Source organism: Dendropsophus ebraccatus, chromosome 5 (assembly GCF_027789765.1).
Source record: "Dendropsophus ebraccatus isolate aDenEbr1 chromosome 5, aDenEbr1.pat, whole genome shotgun sequence".
Classification (NCBI taxonomy): Eukaryota; Metazoa; Chordata; class Amphibia; order Anura; family Hylidae; genus Dendropsophus; species Dendropsophus ebraccatus.
In genome coordinates this window covers 3,734,180-3,753,697 of record NC_091458.1, presented here as the reverse complement: position 1 = coordinate 3,753,697, position 19,518 = coordinate 3,734,180, and positions in this window count along the sequence as shown.

Genomic DNA, 19,518 nt, shown 5'->3' with positions numbered 1-19,518 from the left:
ATCAGTATATGGATGTGCGGCCATGTCTGTATATAGTGATGAGAAGCAGAGAGATCAGTGATCAGTATATGGATGTGCGGCCATGTCTGTATATAGTGCTAAGAAGCAGAGAGATCAGTGATCAGTATATGGATGTGCGGCCATGTCTGTATATAGTGCTGAGAAGCAGAGAGATCAGTGATCAGTATATGGATGTGCGGCCATGTCTGTATATAGTGAGAAGCAGAGAGATCAGTGATCAGTATATGGATGTGCGGCCATGTCTGTATATAGTGAGAAGCAGAGAGATCAGTGATCAGTATATGGATGTGCAGCCATGTCTGTATATAGTGAGAAGCAGAAGGATCAGTGATCAGTATATGGATGTGCGGCCATGTCTGTATATAGTGCTGAGAAGCAGAGATCAGTGATCAGTATATAGATGTGCGGCCATGTCTGTATATAGTGCTGAGAAGCAGAGAGATCAGTGATCAGTATATGGATGTGCGGCCATGTCTGTATATAGTGCTGAGAAGCAGAGATCAGTGATCAGTATATGGATGTGCGGCCATGTCTGTATATAGTGCTGAGAAGCAGAGAGATCAGTGATCAGTATATGGATGTGCGGCCATGTCTGTATATAGTGAGAAGCAGAGATCAGTGATCAGTATATGGATGTGCGGCCATGTCTGTATATAGTGCTAAAAAGCAGAGAGATCAGTGATCAGTATATGGATGTGCGGCCATGTCTGTATATAGTGCTGAGAAGCAGAGATCAGTGATCAGTATATAGATGTGCGGCCATGTCTGTATATAGTGCTGAGAAGCAGAGAGATCAGTGATCAGTATATGGATGTGCGGCCATGTCTGTATATAGTGAGAAGCAGAGATCAGTGATCAGTATATGGATGTGCGGCCATGTCTGTATATAGTGAGAAGCAGAGATCAGTGATCAGTATATGGATGTGCGGCCATGTCTGTATATAGTGAGAAGCAGAGATCAGTGATCAGTATATGGATGTGCGGCCATGTCTGTATATAGTGAGAAGCAGAGATTAGTGATCAGTATATGGATGTGCGGCCATGTCTGTATATAGTGCTGAGAAGCAGAGAGATCAGTGATCAGTATATGGATGTGCGGCCATGTCTGTATATAGTGCTGAGAAGCAGAGGGATCAGTGATCAGTATATGGATGTGCGGCCATGTCTGTATATAGTGAGAAGCAGAGGGATCAGTGATCAGTATATGGATGTGCGGCCATGTCTGTATATAGTGCTGAGAAGCAGAGATCAGTGATCAGTATATGGATGTGCGGCCATGTCTGTATATAGTGAGAAGCAGAGATCAGTGATCAGTATATGGATGTGCGGCCATGTCTGTATATAGTGAGAAGCAGAGATCAGTGATCAGTATATGGATGTGTGGCCATGTCTGTATATAGTGCTGAGAAGCAGAGAGATCAGTGATCAGTATATGGATGTGTGGCCATGTCTGTATATAGTGAGAAGCAGAGAGATCAGTGATCAGTATATGGATGTGCGGCCATGTCTGTATATACTGATCACTGATCTCTCTGCTTCTCACTATATACAGACTGTATATAGTGAGAAGCAGAGAGATCAGTGATCAGTATATGGATGTGCGGCCATGTCTGTATATAGTGAGAAGCAGAGAGATCAGTGATCAGTATATGGATGTGCGGCCATGTCTGTATATAGTGAGAAGCAGAGAGATCAGTGATCAGTATATGGATGTGCGGCCATGTCTGTATATAGTGAGAAGCAGAGAGATCAGTGATCAGTATATGGATGTGCGGCCATGTCTGTATATAGTGAGAAGCAGATGGATCAGTGATCAGTATATGGATGTGCGGCCATGTCTGTATATAGTGCTGAGAAGCAGAGAGATCAGTGATCAGTATATGGATGTGCGGCCATGTCTGTATATAGGGAGAAGCAGAAGGATCAGTGATCAGTATACGGATGTGCGGCCATGTCTGTATATAGTGAGAAGCAGAGGGATCAGTGATCAGTATATGGATGTGCAGCCATGTCTGTATATAGTGAGAAGCAGAGAGATCAGTGATCAGTATATGGATGTGCGGCCATGTCTGTATATAGTGAGAAGCAGATGGATCAGTGATCAGTATATGGATGTGCGGCCATGTCTGTATATAGTGAGGAGCAGACAGATCAGTGATCAGTATATGGATGTGCGGCCATGTCTGTATATAGTGCTGAGAAGCAGAGAGATCAGTGATCAGTATATGGATGTGCGGCCATGTCTGTATATAGGGAGAAGCAGAAGGATCAGTGATCAGTATACGGATGTGCGGCCATGTCTGTATATAGTGCTGAGAAGCAGAAGGATCAGTGATCAGTATATGGATGTGCGGCCATGTCTGTATATAGTGCTGAGAAGCAGAGAGATCAGTGATCAGTATATGGATGTGCGGCCATGTCTGTATATAGTGAGAAGCAGAGGGATCAGTGATCAGTATATGGATGTGCGGCCATGTCTGTATATAGTGCTGAGAAGCAGAGAGATCAGTGATCAGTATATGGATGTGCGGCCATGTCTGTATATAGTGAGAAGCAGAGAGATCAGTGATCAGTATACGGATGTGCGGCCATGTCTGTATATAGTGCTAAGAAGCAGAGAGATCAGTGATCAGTATATGGATGTGCGGCCATGTCTGTATATAGTGAGAAGCAGAGAGATCAGTGATCAGTATATGGATGTGCAGCCATGTCTGTATATAGTGCTGGGAAGCAGAAGGATCAGTGATCAGTATATGGATGTGCAGCCATGTCTGTATATAGTGAGAAGCAGAGAGATCAGTGATCAGTATATGGATGTGCGGCCATGTCTGTATATAGTGCTGAGAAGCAGAGATCAGTGATCAGTATATGGATGTGCGGCCATGTCTGTATATAGTGCTGAGAAGCAGAGAGATCAGTGATCAGTATATGGATGTGCGGCCATGTCTGTATATAGTGCTGAGAAGCAGAGAGATCAGTGATCAGTATACGGATGTGCGGCCATGTCTGTATATAGTGAGAAGCAGAGAGATCAGTGATCAGTATATGGATGTGCGGCCATGTCTGTATATAGTGAGAAGCAGAGAGATCAGTGATCAGTATATGGATGTGCAGCCATGTCTGTATATAGTGCTGAGAAGCAGAGAGATCAGTGATCAGTATATGGATGTGCGGCCATGTCTGTATATAGTGCTGAGAAGCAGAGAGATCAGTGATCAGTATATGGATGTGCGGCCATGTCTGTATATAGTGAGAAGCAGAGAGATCAGTGATCAGTATATGGATGTGCGGCCATGTCTGTATATAGTGCTGAGAAGCAGAGAGATCAGTGATCAGTATATGGATGTGCGGCCATGTCTGTATATAGTGAGAAGCAGGGATCAGTGATCAGTATATGGATGTGCGGCCATGTCTGTATATAGTGCTGAGAAGCAGAGAGATCAATGATCAGTATATGGATGTGCGGCCATGTCTGTATATAGTGCTGAGAAGCAGAGAGATCAATGATCAGTATATGGATGTGCGGCCATGTCTGTATATAGTGAGAAGCAGAGAGATCAGTGATCAGTATATGGATGTGCGGCCATGTCTGTATATAGTGAGAAGCAGAGGGATCAGTGATCAGTATATGGATGTGCGGCCATGTCTGTATATAGTGCTGAGAAGCAGAGATCAGTGATCAGTATATGGATGTGCGGCCATGTCTGTATATAGTGCTGAGAAGCAGAGGGATCAGTGATCAGTATACGGATGTGCGGCCATGTCTGTATATAGTGAGAAGCAAAGAGATCAGTGATCAGTATATGGATGTGCGGCCATGTCTGTATATAGTGAGAAGCAGAGGGATCAGTGATCAGTATATGGATGTGCGGCCATGTCTGTATATAGTGAGAAGCAGAGAGATCAGTGATCAGTATATGGATGTGCGGCCATATCTGTATATAGTGAGAAGCAGAGATCAGTGATCAGTATATGGATGTGCGGCCATGTCTGTATATAGTGCTGAGAAGCAGAGAGATCAGTGATCAGTATATGGATGTGCGGCCATATCTGTATATAGTGAGAAGCAGAGAGATCAGTGATCAGTATATGGATGTGCGGCCATGTCTGTATATAGTGCTGAGAAGCAGAAGGATCAGTGATCAGTATATGGATGTGCGGCCATGTCTGTATATAGTGCTGAGAAGCAGAGAGATCAGTGATCAGTATATGGATGTGCGGCCATGTCTGTATATAGTGAGAAGCAGAGATCAGTGATCAGTATATGGATGTGCGGCCATGTCTGTATATAGTGAGAAGCAGAGATCAGTGATCAGTATATGGATGTGCGGCCATGTCTGTATATAGTGAGAAGCAGATAGATCAGTGATCAGTATATGGATGTGCGGCCATGTCTGTATATAGTGCTGAGAAGCAGAGATCAGTGATCAGTATATGGATGTGCGGCCATGTCTGTATATAGTGAGAAGCAGAGAGATCAGTGATCAGTATATGGATGTGCGGCCATGTCTGTATATAGTGAGAAGCAGAGAGATCAGTGATCAGTATATGGATGTGCGGCCATGTCTGTATATAGTGAGAAGCAGAGATCAGTGATCAGTATATGGATGTGCGGCCATGTCTGTATATAGTGAGAAGCAGAGAGATCAGTGATCAGTATATGGATGTGCGGCCATGTCTGTATATAGTGAGAAGCAGAGAGATCAGTGATCAGTATATGGATGTGCGGCCATGTCTGTATATAGTGCTGAGAAGCAGAGAGATCAGTGATCAGTATATGGATGTGCGGCCATGTCTGTATATAGTGCTGAGAAGCAGAGATCAGTGATCAGTATATGGATGTGCAGCCATGTCTGTATATAGTGCTGAGAAGCAGAGAGATCAGTGATCAGTATATGGATGTGCGGCCATGTCTGTATATAGTGAGAAGCAGAGAGATCAGTGATCTGTATATGGATGTGCGGCCATGTCTGTATATAGTGAGAAGCAGAGGGATTAGTGATCAGTATATGGATGTGCGGCCATGTCTGTATATAGTGCTGAGAAGCAGAGAGATCAGTGATCAGTATATGGATGTGCGGCCATGTCTGTATATAGTGCTGAGAAGAGGAGGGATCAGTGATCAGTATATGGATGTGCGGCCATGTCTGTATATAGTGAGAAGCAGAGAGATCAGTGATCAGTATATGGATGTGCGGCCATGTCTGTATATAGTGAGAAGCAGAGAGATCAGTGATCAGTATATGGATGTGCGGCCATGTCTGTATATAGTGAGAAGCAGAGGGATCAGTGATCAGTATATGGATGTGCGGCCATGTCTGTATATAGTGCTGAGAAGCAGAGATCAGTGATCAGTATATGGATGTGCGGCCATGTCTGTATATAGTGAGAAGCAGAGATCAGTGATCAGTATATGGATGTGCGGCCATGTCTGTATATAGTGAGAAGCAGAGAGATCAGTGATCAGTATATGGATGTGCGGCCATGTCTGTATATAGTGAGAAGCAGAGAGATCAGTGATCAGTATATGGATGTGCGGCCATGTCTGTATATAGTGAGAAGCAGAGAGATCAGTGATCAGTATATGGATGTGCAGCCATGTCTGTATATAGTGAGAAGCAGAGAGATCAGTGATCAGTATATGGATGTGCGGCCATGTCTGTATATAGTGCTGAGAAGCAGAGATCAGTGATCAGTATATAGATGTGCGGCCATGTCTGTATATAGTGAGAAGCAGAGAGATCAGTGATCAGTATATGGATGTGCGGCCATGTCTGTATATAGTGCTGAGAAGCAGAAGGATCAGTGATCAGTATATGGATGTGCGGCCATGTCTGTATATAATGAGAAGCAGAGATCAGTGATCAGTATATGGATGTGCGGCCATGTCTGTATATAGTGAGAAGCAGAGATCAGTGATCAGTATATGGATGTGCAGCCATGTCTGTATATAGTGAGAAGCAGAGAGATCAGTGATCAGTATATGGATGTGCGGCCATGTCTGTATATAGTGCTGAGAAGCAGAGATCAGTGATCAGTATATGGATGTGCGGCCATGTCTGTATATAGTGCTGAGAAGCAGAGAGATCAGTGATCAGTATATGGATGTGCGGCCATGTCTGTATATAGTGAGAAGCAGAGAGATCAGTGATCAGTATATGGATGTGCGGCCATGTCTGTATATAGTGAGAAGCAGAGGGATCAGTGATCAGTATATGGATGTGCGGCCATGTCTGTATATAGTGAGAAGCAGAGATCAGTGATCAGTATATGGATGTGCGGCCATGTCTGTATATAGTGCTGAGAAGCAGAGAGATCAGTGATCAGTATATGGATGTGCGGCCATGTCTGTATATAGTGAGAAGCAGAGAGATCAGTGATCAGTATATGGATGTGCGGCCATGTCTGTATATAGTGCTGAGAAGCAGAGAGATCAGTGATCAGTATATGGATGTGCGGCCATGTCTGTATATAGTGAGAAGCAGAGAGATCAGTGATCAGTATATGGATGTGCGGCCATGTCTGTATATAGTGAGAAGCAGAGGGATCAGTGATCAGTATATGGATGTGCAGCCATGTCTGTATATAGTGAGAAGCAGAGATCAGTGATCAGTATATGGATGTGCGGCCATGTCTGTATATAGTGAGAAGCAGAGGGATCAGTGATCAGTATATGGATGTGCGGCCATGTCTGTATATAGTGAGAAGCAGAGATCAGTGATCAGTATATGGATGTGCGGCCATGTCTGTATATAGTGCTGAGAAGCAGAGAGATCAGTGATCAGTATATGGATGTGCGGCCGTGTCTGTATATAGTGAGAAGCAGAGGGATCAGTGATCAGTATATGGATGTGCGGCCATGTCTGTATATAGTGCTGAGAAGCAGAGAGATCAGTGATCAGTATATGGATGTGCGGCCATGTCTGTATATAGTGAGAAGCAGAGAGATCAGTGATCAGTATATGGATGTGCGGCCATGTCTGTATATAGTGAGAAGCAGAGAGATCAGTGATCAGTATATGGATGTGTGGCCATGTCTGTATATAGTGAGAAGCAGAGAGATCAGTGATCAGTATATGGATGTGCGGCCATGTCTGTATATAGTGAGAAGCAGAGATCAGTGATCAGTATATGGATGTGTGGCCAGTCTGGGGAGTGGGCTGAAGGGTGCCCAGTGTGGAATGGGGTGGAGGGTGAAGGGTGCCCAGTCTGGGGAGGAAAGAGAAAGGTGCCAAGTCTGGGGAGGGGGAGGTGAAGGGTGCCAAATCTGGGGAGGGAGGTGAAGGGTGCCCAGTCTGGGGAGGGAAGTGAAGGGTGCCCAGTCTGGGGAGGGGATGAAGGGTGCCCAGTCTGGGGAGGGGATGAAGGGTGCCCAGTCTGGGGAGGAGGTACAGGGTGCCCAGTGTGGGGAGGGGGGTGCCCAGTCTGGAGAGGGAAGTGAAGGGTGCTCAGTCTGAGGAGGGAGGTGAAGGGTGCCCAGTCTGGGGAAGAGGGTGAAGGGTGTCCAGTCTGGGGAGGGGGGTGAAGGGTGCCCAGTGTGGGGAGGAGGAAGAAGGGTGCCCAGTCTGTGGAGGAGGGTGAAGGGTACCCAGTCTGGGGAAGAGGGTGAAGGATGCCAAATCTGGGGAGGGAGGTGAAGGGTGCCCAGTCTGGGGAGGGAAGTGAAGGGTGCCCAGTCTGGGGAGGGAATGAAGGGTGCCCAGTCTGGGGAGAGGTTAAAGGTTGCCCAGTCTGGGGAGGGAGGTGAAGGGTGCCCAGTCTGGGGAGGAGGTACAGGGTGCCCAGTGTGGGGAGGGGGGTGAAGGGTGCCCAGTCTGGGGAGGAGGTATAGGGTGCCCAGTCTGGGGAGGGAAGTGAAGGGTGCCCAGTCTGGGGAGGGGGGTGAAGGGTGCCCAGTGTGGGGAGGGAAGTAAAGGGTGCCCAGTCTGGGGAGAGGTTGAAGGGTGCCCAGTCTGGGGAGGAGGTATAGGGTGCCCAGTCTGGGGAGTGGGGGTAAAGGGTGCCCAGTCTGGGGAGGGGGGGGGGGGGTAAAGGGTGCCCAGTCTGGGGAGGGGGGGGGTAAAGGGTGCCCCATCTGGGGAAGAGGGTGAAGGGTGCCCAGTGTGGGGAGGAGGGTGAAGGGTGCCCAGTGTGGGGAAGGGGGGGGTGAAGGGTGCCCAGTGTGGGGAGGAAGGTGAAGGCTGCCCAGTGTGGGGAGGGGGTTAAGGGTGCCCAGTGTGGGGAGGAGGGTGAAGGGTGCCCACACTGGGGAGGAGGGTGAAGGGTGCCTAGTCTGTGGAGAGGGGTGAAGGATGTCCAGTCTGGGGAGGGAGGTGAAGGGTACCCAGTGTGGGGAGGAGGGTGAAGGGTGCCCAGTGTGGGGAGGAGGGTGAAGGGTGCCCAGTGTGGGGAGGAGGAAGAAGGGTGCCCCGTCTGGGGAGGAGGGCGAAGGGTGCCCAGTCTGGGGAGGAGGGCGAAGGGTGCCCAGTCTGGGGAGGGGGTGAAGGGTGCCCAGTCTGGGGAGGGAAGTGAAGGGTGCCCAGTCTGGGGAGGGGGTGAAGGGTGCCCAGTCTGGGGAGGAGGTACAGGGTGCCCAGTCTGGGGAGGGGGGGTGAAGGGTGCCCAGTCTGGGGAGGGGGGTGAAAGCTGCTTAGTCTGGGGAGGGGGGTGAAGGGTGCCCAGTCTGGGGAGAAAAGTAAAGGGTGCCCAGTCTGGGGAGGGGATGAAGGGTGCCCAGTCTGGGGAGGGGATGAAGGGTGCCCAGTCTGGGGAGGGGATGAAGGGTGCCCAGTCTGTGGAGGAGGTACAGGGTGCCCAGTGTGGGGAGGGGGGTGAAGGGTGCCCAGTCTGGGGAGGGAAGTGAAGGGTGCCCAGTGTGGGGAGGGGGGTGAAGGGTGCCCATTCTGGGGAGGGAAGTGAAGGGTGCCCAGTCTGGGGAGGGGTTGAAGGGTGCCCAGTCTGGGGAGGAGGTACAGGGTGCCCAGTCTGGGGAGGGGGGTGAAGGGTGCCCAGTCTGGGAAGGGGGGTGAAGGGTGCCCAGTCTGGGGAGGGGGGTGAAGGGTGCCCAGTCTGGGAAGGGGGGTGAAGGGTGCCTAGTCTGGGAAGGGGGGTGAAGGGTGCCTAGTCTGGGGAGGGAAGGGAAGGGTGCCCAGTCTGGGAAGGGGGGTGAAGGGTGCCTAGTCTGGGGAGGGAAGGGAAGGGTGCCCAGTCTGGGGAGGGGGGTGAAGGGTGCCCAGTGTGGAGCGGGGAGAAGGACAGGGGGGTACAGGATGATACCAGTCTGGGTTGGGGGGGGGCACACAAGAGAGTGTCCAGTGTCTATTTAGGGGTCTTGTCTGGTTGTACATTATTCTATACTTAACCCCTTAATAACTGCCCTCTCCAAATATATATCACATTTATATAAACCTGACCTACTATCTGCAGGGGTAGGGAACCTTGGCGCCTCTTCAGGTAAAGACAGCAGGGTAGCGGAGACAACGGCGCCGCCTCAGGTACAGACAGCAGGGAGCGGAGACAACGCCGCCTCTTCAGGTACAGACAGCAGGGAGTGGAGACAACGGTGCCTCCTCAGGTATAGACAGCAGGGAGCAGAGACAACGGAGCCTACGTTAAGGTACTTAGGGACCAAATTTTAAATGGGGAAAATGGAAGTACTTTAAAAAATGCTGATTGAGCCCAGAGCTGCCTGATAATCATTCATCATAAAAAGGTATACAGTAAATACAGTGGTACCTTGGTTTAAGAGTAACTTGTTTTTAGAGCGTTTTGGTGTAAGAGCTCACACTTTTTCAAAAGGTGACGGAATACCTTACTGGAGGTGACGGGATACCTTACTGGAGGTGACGGAATACCTTACTGGAGGTGACGGGATACCTTACTGGAGGTGACGGAATACCTTACTGGAGGTGACGGAATACCTTACTGGAGGTGACGGAATACCTTACTGGAGGTGACGGAATACCTTACTGGAGGTGACGGAATACCTTACTGGAGGTGACGGAATACCTTACTGGAGGTGACGGAATACCTTACTGGAGGTGACGGAATACCTTACTGGAGGTGACGGAATACCTTACTGGAGGTGACGGAATACCTTACTGGGGGTGACTGAATACCTTACTGGGGGTGACGGGATACCTTACTGGAGGTGACGGAATACCTTACTGGAGGTGACGGGATACCTTACTGGGGGTGACGGGATACCTTACTGGAGGTGACGGGATACCTTACTGGAGGTGACGGGACACCTTACTGGAGGTATTGCTGCTGTTGTCTCCGCTGCTGAGTGGAGTTGGTCGAACCTCGGGAAATCCTAGGTAATAGGCTGAATCCCGGAATTCCAGGTGGTACCCAGGCAGTCTCCTCCTTCCCCACGGACCAGGAAGGCATCAGCAATCTAATGCGGAAGTTTCGTGAATGTTTGAGTTCTATAGAACCTAGGATTTCCCAAGGTTTGATCGACTCTACTGCTGAGCGTACCTGTGCATTAGGAGACGGCACCATAGAATCCCATTACACTGGGTGTCACACTGGAGATAGATCATTAATTTCGCCTCCTAATTCACAGACAGCAGGGAGCAGAGACAACGGCGCCTCCTCAGGTCCAGACAGCAGGGAGAAGAGACAATGGCGCCTCCTCAGGTCCAGACAGCAGGGAGCAGAGACAATGGCGCCTCCTCAGGTCCAGACAGCAGGGAGCGGAGACAACAGCGCCTCCTCAGGTCCAGACAGCAGGGAGCAGAGACAACGGAGCCTCCTCAGGTACAGACAGCAGGGAGCAGAGACAACAGCACCTCCTCAGGTAAAGACAGCAGGGAGCGAAGACAATGGCGCCTCCTCAGGTAAAGACAGCAAGGAGCGGAGACAACGGCGCCTCCTCAGGTACAGACAGCAGGGAGCGGAGACAACGCCGCCTCCTCAGGTACAGACAGCAGGGAGCGGAGACAACGGCGCCTCCACAGGTACAGACAGCAGGGAGCAGAGACAACGGCGCCTCCTCAGGTACAGACAGCAGGGAGCGGAGACAACGGAGCCTCCTCAGGTACAGACAGCAGGGAGCGGAGACAACGGCGCCTCCTCAGGTACAGACAGCAGGGAGGGGAGACAACAGCGCCTCCTCAGGTACAGACAGCAGGGAGCGGAGACAACGCCGCCTCCTCAGGTACAGACAGCAGGGAGCGGAGACAACGGCGCCTCCACAGGTACAGACAGCAGGGAGCAGAGACAACGGCGCCTCCTCAGGTACAGACAGCAGGGAGCGGAGACAACGGAGCCTCCTCAGGTACAGACACCAGGAAGCGGAGACAACGGCGCCTCCTCAGGTACAGACAGCAGGGAGCGGAGACAACGGCGCCTCCTCAGGTACAGACACCAGGAAGCGGAGACAACGGCGCCTCCTCAGGTACAGACAGCAGGGAGCGGAGACAACGGAGCCTCCTTAGGTACAGACAGCAGGGAGCGGAGACGACGGAGCCTCCTCAGGTACAGACAGCAGGGAGCGCAGACAACGGAGCCTCCTCAGGTACAGACAGCAGGGAGCGGAGACAACAGCGCCTCCTCAGGTACAGACAGCAGGGAGCGGAGACGACGGAGCCTCCTTAGGTACAGACAGCAGGGAGCGGAGACGACGGAGCCTCCTCAGGTACAGACAGCAGGGAGCGGAGACAACGGCGCCTCCTCAGGTACAGACAGCAGGGAGCGGAGACAACGGAGCCTCCTCAGGTACAGACAGCAGGGAGCGGAGACAACGGCGCCTCCTCAGGTATAGACAGCAGGGAGCGGAGACAACAGAGCCTACGTTAAGGTACTTAGGGACCAAATTTTAAATGGGGAAAAATGGAAGTACTTTAAAAAATGCTGATTGAGTCCAGAGCTGCCTAATAATCATTCATCATAAAAAGGTATACAGTAAATACAGTGGTACCTTGGTTTAAGAGCTCACACTTTTTCAAAATTGTGACTTGGTGTAAGAGCATTGCTTTGGTGTAAGAGCTCCCTGTACTGGGTGGGAGGGGGAGTGGGGGAGGGGCATGATCTGCATAGCGGGGTCTACAGCCCTGTTGTCAGGAACTTACCTGACAGTGCTCCAGCGCAGTCCTCGTCAGCCGGAGCGCAGCGACACCTCCCCAGCCAGGACCGCGAGACGTCACGGAGACCCGACGGCATCCCTGGTTACCAGGGACTCCGCGGGCTCCAGTGACATACGGCCGCCCAGCTGCCAGCTGACGTCTCTGCCACTCGTTCTGCAACACTGCAGCTGTCTCTTGTCAGGACTCAGGAGTCCGGACCAATAACATCCTGGTCTGGGCTCCTGGTCTTGTATTTTAAGAGCCATTGGTCATTTACTGATCGCTGGCTATTAGGTTAACTCCCTGGCCTCAGCTTCCCTGTGTCTATTCCTGTTAACCCCTTCCTATTTCCGCTGACTGTTTTGCCGTGTTATCTGACCTCCCTTCCTGACCTTTGACTATCCGATTGCCTTCTGATTTTGTGCTGCGCTGCCCGTTGGTTCTGACTTGGCCTGGTTGTTATCCCATATTGTGTTTGTCTGTCTGTCTTGGTTTTGTGTCCCACGTATACAGTACAGGGAACGTCTTTGTGGTTGTCCACGGCCGCCTAGGGCCGATTGAGGCAAGTAGGTAGGGACAGTGGGGTGGATGTCGACCTAGGACCCACTGTCTTCTCCTGTTCGTGTCTCCTAGTTCTGACACCTGTACTCTGACCCAGGAAGTCTTCCTCACCTTCCAAATCATAGCAAATCCACTCCAGGCTGGGGCTTACATCAGGGGACAGGACTGTGGGGGGTAATCTCTCCATAGCTGTAACCCCTCTCTCCCCAGACAGAGAGTGCTGCATGTATGTGCCCACATCTGTCCTGCTCATTCCTTCCTGCTCCCTGCAGTCTCTGTCCGCCCTTGTGTTTCCCATTCTCTCCATTACTGTACAGTAACTTATAATATCACAGATTCTGCTGTTTTTGAATGTTTGTTTCATCTGTTTTATATGTTATTCAGAATAATAAATCATTATATTTGGGATATGGAACCGATTGTCTGCAGATCAGTGATTTCTTATGGGAATATTTGCTTTGGTTTAAGAGCGGATTTGGATTACAAGCAGTTTGAGTTTGAGCAGGGGCGTAGCTAGGATTCATGGGGCCCCCTAGCAAAAAACTGTATGGGGTCCCCTCTCCTACACACTAACATATATATATATATATATATTTCGGTGATGTGGCAAGAATTCTGCGTGCTTGTTCTGTCCATCCACTGTATATAACTATTATTAGTACTAGTATTAGGAGCCTCATGGTTATATACATAGGTGCAGGAGCAGACTACCTTTTGCTTAACCCTTTATTTACTGCAGTGTGTAAGTGACCCAGTGTTCTATCAGTCACTAATAAGCGCACCCACCTGTCAACTGACAGCGCTGACAGGCTGATGTTTATTAATTTTATTATTTCTTTATTTCTTATTGCAGCCATATCCAAGCTCACTGCTAATTACCCTGTATATTGTATTACCCTGTGAATTGTATGAACCTGTGTAATTAGCAGTGAGCTTGGTGGCGGTTCTGCAACTCGGCAGCCTCACACATGTACATGCCTGGCCCACGTCTTCAACCTAGTGTTGGTGTAGTTCCCCAATTTGGCTGACTTGCGGTTGTCCTCTGCCGTCCTTTCACCAGTAGCTTCTTTCCTTCCTTGGATGTTGTTGTAGCCTTTTTGAAGGCAGGATTGACCAGGTCTTTTTAATACACAGGCTACCGCACTTGCCGTCTCTTAGAGACTCTTTAAAGGATTAAAAGTCATTCAAATTCCAGGGCCTCTTAAGAAGACTGTATTGTTATTCTTCGTCCCTACCTCCAAAGAGATGCTTATCACGCACAACTGCATGAGGGTGTGAGGCTAAATCTAGCCATAATCCGGCTATTTTTATTGGATGATTGTATTGTCCATCTTGGTCTGGGTCAGTGGTGTCAGGCTAAGTGTTTGGGTGGTTCATATGCTACCGATGTTTTAATCCTTCACTGTGTGATCACTGCCATACTGTTGCCCAGATGGTGTGATTAGGCAGCCTCAGAGGCATCCATGCATGCTGCCCCTGCTGTTTCCTGTCCATTTCCGTGGTGTTCCGTGGTGTCAGGCTAAGTTTTTGGGTGGTTCATATGCTACCTGTGTTTGAATGGTTCTCTGTGTCCTCACTGCCATGCTCTGTCAGGCCTAATTTTTTGGTTCCACGCCTGCCTCATCTAAAGTCCGGTAAAGGCCACTTTATGGTCTTTTTTTGTTATGTTCAATTACAATGTGCAAAGCACACCACAGACGTTCACTCCCTAGCTTCTTCTTGCAACTTAGGGTACACCGCTATTGAAACCGCAGCAGTGTGAATAGGTGATCACGTGGAGAGAACATACAAACTTTATGCAGATGTTGTCCTTGGTGGGATTTGAACCCAGGACCCCAGCGCTGCAAGGTTACAGTGCTAACCACTGAGCCACTCAAATTCAAACTCAAAATCAAATCAGCGGTGGGGAGAAGTGGTGAGTGACACGATACCCCAACTGCTAAAGTAGAAAGAGGGTGTCATGCCCCAGCCCAGGTCTGTCTAGTAACTTAAAAAGACAAGTTATTAAGGGGGGAGGAGGGGAGCAGTCAGCTTGTCAGGCACTGGCAGGGGAACACTCTCCAAGGCCTTTGACCTTCAAAGTGACCTTCAGGCCTTTGACCGTGGTCGCATGTGCCTCGCCCATCTTGGTGTGGGTCAGCACTATTGTCTTGAGGTTGACCACCAGGCTGTTGCCCAGAATTTGGCAGCCCCTGCTGTTTCCTGGCAATTTCCGTGGTGTTCCATGGTGTCAGGCTAAGTTTTTGGGTGGTTCATCATATGCTACCTGTGTTTTAATGGTTCACTGTGTTCTCACTGCCATACTGTGTCAGGCTACATTTTGTCATGGTTCATATGCTACCTCTGTTTTAATCCTTCACTGTGTGATCACTGCCATACTGTTGCCCATAATTTGGAGTAATGGTGCGATTAGGCAGCCTCAGAGGCATCCCTACATGCTGCCCCTGCTGTTTCCTGTCCATTTCTGTTGTGTTTCCATCATTTTCTGAGGCTGAAAGGTTTTCACACGTCCTTCCCTCTACCGAACTTGGGTCCCCTGCAAAAATGCCTGAGTTTCCCAATGACTTTAATGGGGTTCGTTACTCGAAACGAGCACCCGAGTAACGGGAAATATTTGTCTCCAGTAACAAGCACCCGAGCATTTTAGTACTCGCTTATCACTAATATATACGTGTGTGTGTGTCAGGGGTGTATGTATATGTGTCAGTGTGTGTGTGTGTGTGTAATATATATATATATACATACATACATAAACACACACCCCTGACACACACACATATCCATACACACCTGTCAGGGCTGCGGCGGCGTCCCTTGCTCCGGGCCGCCGCTGCAACTCCCCTCTGTCCCAGGCAGCCGCTGATGTCCATGTGCAGGGACCCGGTGTTGCGGCTAGTTCGGCCCCTGGGGGCACCTTACCTCGCCCCGCTCCTGTCTCCGCCTGTCCCGGCCGGCGCGCGCGTCCTCGCCTCCTAGGGCGCGCGCACCGGCTGTCACAGATTTGAAAGGCCTGTCCGCCCCTAATTGGTAGTTGCACATTATCACTCCCTATAAATCCCAGCATGCCCTGTCCCTCGTGTTGGAGCCTCTACATGCTTCCCTAAGTGTTTTGGCCCAGCTTCCTGTCATTCCTGCCCCGTTGCCCTAGTCCGTTGTTCCTGTCCATTGCCTCTGCCACCTGCGGTTACGCCTAAGACCACCATCTGCATTATCACCTGCCTACTGCTCCTGCTCACCTTGCCCGCCATCACCAGCAAACCAAGCCAGGGGTAGCGACCTGGGGGTCACCCGCCGCAGAAAGCCCATCCCGCCTTGCGGCAGGCTCTAGTGAAAGCCAGCGGCCCCTTAGACTCCGCTCCCTGGTGCGGTTTATACCATCGCTGGTGACGGTACAGAGGATCCACGACTCTACAGCGTGACAGTAGGCTCCAACCATGGATCCCGGCGAGGTGCCCGATATCCGTGACATCGCCAGAGTGCTTGCCCAGCAGGCTCAGCAGATCCAGCAGCAGTCCCTGCAGATCCAACAACTGACTGTCGCCTTACAGCAGCGTACTGCAGCGCAACGGTTGCCTCCGGCAGCACCACCTCCACCTCCTGTGCCTGGTCCAAACCTCCGACTTGCGCTTCCTAATAAGTACGGTGGAGAGCCCAAGATGTGCAGAGGATTCCTCACCCAGTGCACTATGCAGATTGAACTCCTAAGCAACCAGTTCACTACCGAGCGCTCTAAAGTGGCATTCATCATCAGCCTCTTGGAGGGTAAGGCCCTGGCCTGGGCTACGCCACTGTGGGACCGAGATGACCCGGTTGCTGACAATCTCCAGACCTTCCTGGTCGAACTTCCCTTTGTCTTTGAGGAGCCAGCCCGTGCTTCATCGGCAGAGAATGCTCTCCTTAACCTCTTACAGGGGACCGCCTCCGTGGGCGAGTACGCCATCCAATTCCGCACGCTGGCAGCGGAACTAGATTGGAATGAAGCCGCTTTGGTAGCCACCTTCAAGAAGGGCCTGTTCAGTCGGGTGAAAGACTTACTTTCTGCCCGAGATCTTCCGACCTTCTTGAACGAGCTCATCCTACTGGCTACTAGGGTCGATATCCGGTTCTCCGAGAGAGAGGAGGAGGCTCGGCAAGAACGGCAACTAAGCCTTCCCCGCCGTCATCTCCGGCCCGCACTGGTCTTCCAGAATCCAGTTACCCCTGCGTCCTAGCCGACTGCTGAGGTGCCCATGCAGGTGGAACGAGTTCGCTGACCCCCGATGAGAGAACTAGCCGTCGGGAGCTGAATCTCTGCCTCTACTGCAGTGGCTCTGATCACTTCCGGATGAGCTGTCCTCAACGTCCGTAGCGTCCGGGAAATGCTCGCACCTAGGCTCAGTAGGAGAGGCCTCCCTAGGTGTGAATACCTCCTCTCCAAGGTTGGTTATGCCAGTCTCCATCTTGACACCCTCTGGACAGAGTCACCAGATCACTGCCTTTCTCGACTCTGGGTCTGCAGGCAGCTTTATTGCAGCAACGCTGGTCCAAAGATGGCAGCTACCCGTGACTCGGCTTGCAAGATCCTTGACTATCTCCTCAGTCACTGGCAAGACTCTTACTGAGGTTGTGCACTACCAGACTGCACCACTTATTCTCCAGATGGGCGCTTTGCATCAGGAGAAGATCTCCTTCTACGTCTTACCCCATTCCTCTTCCGCCATCCTGCTGGGCCTCCCTTGGCTGTAATTACATTCCCCTAAGTTGGACTGGAGAACCGGGGAGGTTCTAAGTTGGGGCCCAAACTGTTCTAACCAGTGTCTGAAGTCCCCCTTACTCAGGTGTTCTATGACATCACCTGACCCCGTCAAGTCTCCCCCCGGCTTACCGGCAGAATATCAAGACTTGGCTGACGTGTTTTCTGCCAAAGAAGCTGACTCGTTACCTCCTCACTGGCCATACGATTGTCCCATTGACCTCCTTCCCGGGACTTCTCCCCCTCGTGGTCGAGTGTACCCTCTCTCCATTCCCGAGACTGAGGCTATGTCCTCCTACATCAAGGAGAATTTGCTGAAGGGCTTCATCCGCAAGTCCACGTATCGTGCCCGGCGAGGGATTCTTCTTTGTGCAGAAGGACGGTTCTCTCCGACCATGCATTGATTATAAGGTGACGGTAAAGAACCGATATCCTCTCCCGCTCATCTCTGAATTGTTCGATCGTCTCCGCGAGGCCCGTGTTTTCACCAAGTTGGATCTCAGAGGAGCATACAATTTGATCAGAATCCGTGAAGGCGACAAATGGAAGATCGCGTTCAACACCAGAGATGGACACTATGAATATCTGGTCATGCCATTCGGCCTATGCAATGCCCCAGCGGTCTTCCAGGAATTCGTCAACAATGTATTTCGTGACCTTCTCTACACCTGTGTCATCGTCTATCTGGATGACATTCTGGTCTTCTCCTCCGATTTGCAGACCCATGTGACCCAAGTGCGCCAGGTTCTACGACAACTACGGGCCAACCATCTATATGCCAAGCTTGGAGAAGTGCGTCTTCTATCAGCACAGCCTTCCTTTCCTTGGGTATGTTGTCTCCGACCGGGGTCTGCAGATGGATCCAGCGAAGCTCTCGGCCGTCCTTCAGTGGTCACGTCCTGTGGGACTGAGCAATCCAACGCTTCCTGGGATTTGCCAACTACTATCGGCAGTTCATCCCACATTCCTCTACCCTGGTTGCACCCATCGTGGCTCTCACTAAGAAAAAGGCGGATCTCAAGCATTGGCCGCCCGAGGCTGAACAAGCCTTCACAAGTTTAAAGTCAGCCTTCGCTTCTGCACCTGCCCTAGTCCGCCCAGATGCCACCAAGCCGTTTTCTGTAGAGGTCGATGCATCTTTGGTGGGCACTGGAGCCGTTCTCTCACAAAAGGACGCTACAGGCAAGACCTATGGGTTCCTAAAGACCTTCTCTCCTGCTGAGAGGAACTACACTATTGGAGACAGAGAGCTTTTGGCGATTAAGTTGGCCCTGGAGGAGTGGCGTCATCTCCTAGAGGGAGCTAGGCATCCGGTTAACATCTTCACGGACCACAAGAATCTTCTTTACCTCCAATCGGCCCAACGCCTCAATCCCCGGCAGGCCAGGTGGTCGCTCTTCTTCTCATGCTTCAACTTCGTCATCCATTTTTGTCCGGCTGAGAAGAACGTAAAAGCCGATGCCCGCTCTCGAGCATCTGATGTCATGGGACGAGAAGAGTCTCCACGCCACATCATACCTCCCGATCGTCTAATGCCAGTCGCCACCTTGGCTCTTCAGAGAGTACCCCCCAGAAAGACCTATGTGCGCCCTGCACTTTGAAGAAGGATTTTGAAGTAGGAACATTCCTCTTTGGTGGCCGGGCATCCTGGAGCCCAAAAGACCGGGCAATTGATCTCCCGCCACTACTGGTGGCCAAGCCAACTCCAAGATGTCAAGGACTTTGTGGCATTTGGGTGGTCACAGACTGCTTCTCTAAAATGTCTCACTTTGTGGCTCCTCCTGGACTACCGTCCGCTCCTCGTCTAGCCCAGTTGTTCTTTCATCATATCTTCCAGTTACATGGTCTTCCTCTTCATATCGTGTTTGACAGAGGATCACAATTCGTCTCCAAATTCTGGCGCGCTCTCCGTTCCCAACTCCAAGTAAAGCTGGACTTCTCCTCAGCCTATCATCCCCAGACCAACGGGCAAGTGGAGAGGGTCAATCACATCCTAGGCAATTATCTACGGCACTTTGTCTCTGCTCGCCAGGACAACTGGTTCAGTCTGCTCCCATGGGCAGAGTTCTCATACAACCATCTGGACTCAAGTTCCACGGACAAGTCACCCTTCTATGTTGTCTATGGTCGTCACCCTCGTCCTCCTCTTCCTCT